This window comes from Argopecten irradians, unplaced genomic scaffold (assembly GCF_041381155.1).
Source record: "Argopecten irradians isolate NY unplaced genomic scaffold, Ai_NY scaffold_0403, whole genome shotgun sequence".
Taxonomy (NCBI): Eukaryota; Metazoa; Mollusca; class Bivalvia; order Pectinida; family Pectinidae; genus Argopecten; species Argopecten irradians.
In genome coordinates, this window is record NW_027187870.1 from 51,934 (window position 1) to 55,408 (window position 3,475).

Below are 3,475 nucleotides of genomic sequence, written 5' to 3' on the forward strand. Positions count from 1 at the left end.
TACTACATGTATAACATTGGTGCATTTTTATTCTTGTGGTTTTTCTAACAGTGCGAAAAAGCTTAACAACTAAATATGTTCTTGAATGTCTTTCTTAATGTCAGAAATCAAATGAAAATTGGAAATTAGTATATTTTTATTCACAACTCAAACTCAAATATTTCCCTTTATATAACACTTCTTGAAAATTATTAAAAAAGGTTAACTAGCGAAACAGAATTACACTTGATGTTTGAATACAATATGATTAAACTAAAAACAATCACAAGTGTTCCTATGTTATTCAGCATACTTCATAACCCCTATATACAAATTATCACTTAAATCTGACAATATCTTTTCAAACAATGATTTGCCTCCATTTTGTTAACATGGAAGCAATATTTTAAAGTGATAATGTGTTAATCAGCATACTTTATAATCCCCATATACCAATTTTCACTTACATCTGACATAATCTAAACTTCAGCCAATTCGAGGCCTCCATTTTATTAACATAGCAACAGATATAATTTAAAGAGTTACTAATTTAAAAGTATTACTATATTCAACTTATGGAATTATTACTATAAAGTCACTAATTTTCACTTTAATCGACTAAGGAATCTTAACCTGAAAATGTTTAGCTAGATACATTGACAAAAAGTGTTCAATTCCTTTCTGCACTCGCTATTTTCAAGTTATCCCAAAACTGTTTTCTCGGATTTTAATTTTGAAATTAAACGTATAGATAGAAAATACCATGAGACTGTGTTTTGTGGACACACTCTTTAACAATGTGAAATGAGATGACAAAAATCACTGTTTTGTTTTCCTTTCTTTCACAAAAGTGGTAATCCATTCAATCTTTCGCATTAATAGTCTATAATAAAACAGCTCAGATATCAATTAAACGATCTACTCAAATGTGATTTATTAATATAAAATATAGAATATTTAGCGAAGGGCGACCTATTTTGGCATGTTGTTGCAGGCACTTTTAATGCCAATGAACAAGAAAATTTCAGATCGTTTTGACCTTCATAAAATCATAAGAAGAACTAGCAGTTTAGAAGGACAATTAGTTTTACATTATAATATAGATAATTAATAGAAAATAATAAATGAACTTAATGTTCCTCACCTTTTATTCCGACACTTGGATCAGTCTTTCCGATGACGCCACTGTAAAAAGGCTGATTACTGGAAAACAATACAAGTGCAAGTTTTAGTTCTTATGAGAACTTTAAATTCTACGTAGTTTTGCAGACGAAATGAAATGTCACAAGGTAAACATACTCCAATGCTTAGTTATGGATTTTTTTCATCTTGATATCATTTATTCACACTGACAGTAAGATTATATATTGATAGGAAACCATGTTGGAAATTGCTTTACACTGGAGCTGTGACCTAACGACGCACGCATCCTACAGCGATGGAAACAGAACTACCCAATCATAACATATGTAAGCGTAGCATCACGGGTTTTTTTACAATCTTGTATTTAAGTATGTGACAACAGAGAGTGGTATGATATACAACAAGAACGAAAATAAGAGAAAATCTAAGTTACTGTAATAATATATTAAGTGTAAAGTTAGGGTAAATGTATAATATCAAAAAAATTATATACTTATTAAATAAAGGCTTCCATTTCCTCCAGCCTTTTTCAAATTACCCTTAAAACATAGTCAGCTTGACTGTTAAATATTTTTTGTTACTATTAAATTATCTTAAATTATATTAATAATGTCACCATATTATAACATCGTGTCACCATTTTATAACATCACGTCACCATGTTATAGCATCATGTCAACAGGTTATAGCATTGTGTAACCACGTTATTGTATTGAGTGACCCGGTTATACTATTGTGTCATCGTGTCAACAGGTTTTAGCATTGTGTAACCACGTTATTGTAATGAGTGACCCGGTTATACTATTGTGTCATCGTGTTATAGGTTTAGTCACCAGGTTAAAGCATCGTGTCGCCAAGTCATTAAGGTGGTTCGACACAGTTAGGCCTACAAATTTCCGCTCGTTTAATTTTATTTAAAATATGCTCACTGAAAGATTGGTTGATAAACTGTTTATAAAGGCCTTTGTTTGAAATTTGACCGTGCGGTTTTGGAAATATTGTTCTCTCAATAACCCTACTTTTACCGTCTGTTTTCTCAAAATACAATTTTACACACATACTTTCAAAGCTTAGTAATTGACTGAAATATTACAAACAACAACATTTTTTTATCTTTAATATGTAAGTTTGTATGGCTATCAATGACCTCAATATCGTTTCCACTCTTAAAAATACATTAATTGTGAAACGAGTGCGTGTAAATGAGGCCTAAAAGGCCAATTTTTGCATTTGAATTTCAACTTAAATACCTAATTTCAAAAAAATGTGTCGTTTTATTTTCTTTATTTTTTGTCCACATAATAAGACAGTTGTTTGGATTATGATGAAAGAATATAAAAAAAGAAAGCGGATTTTTTGAGTAATTAGCCTTTCTATACCTCTAACCCCTAAAAATGGGTTTTTAACAATTATATTAATAGACGGAAATCGAGCGGTAATATTTTAATAAAGAACATCTTATATATTCAATATTATAAAGTGTAATAGTCTGATAATAAAAATTGTTATATCTGTTAATTATATGTGACGATGTAACCGATTTGATGCTATACAAAGCTAAGAAATGGCACAAATAAGCCACTATTTTGCCTGGATATAATATCTGAAAAATGAATATGGAAAATTCCGTGTAAAGATTCCACTTCAATTACCCTTTAGACAAACCATAATTTTATATTGTTTTAGCGTAAAAAATATTTTATCAAAATCTATCTTTCCATCGTCAAGATATCTTAGCTTCAATAGTCGTTTGAGGCAGATATTCAAGCATAAATTTGAATTTGGCGCCAAAATTGTAACGATGAAAAGCGTCTACGTGACAACGATCGAAGTTGATAACTTCAACTTGATCACAACAATGTCGATAAAATCGATGTCATCATACACAACTGTATGTCTTTGTATGTTTTTTGAGGAGATATCTGCATATCTAATACATGTAGATATATATTTATTATCCTAAGTAAACTAAAATAGATTTGTGGATCCTCAATTTAACCTGTACGACAAGTGTACGCATTAGACAGGAAAATAATTAGTCTATGCCTACATCTACATGTTTAGTTTTTATATCACAGATATATTACTATTGTTGACACTAGCTTACATGTGCTTTTTCGTAAGATAGTATTTGATCAACTGAATCTTCCATGCATTTTCTCAAAACGGGAAATACATGCACCATCTAATATACAGTAGTTAGGCCTATATCTTATCGTACATGTATCTCCTTTAAAACACATATATATTAATTGTTAAAGAATATTCACAGTTTAACGGAGTTGAAAAGAAAATGTTTTAATCACTCGATTGTTATGAAATCTCATTTTATTCAGTACAAGATCGAGACCGT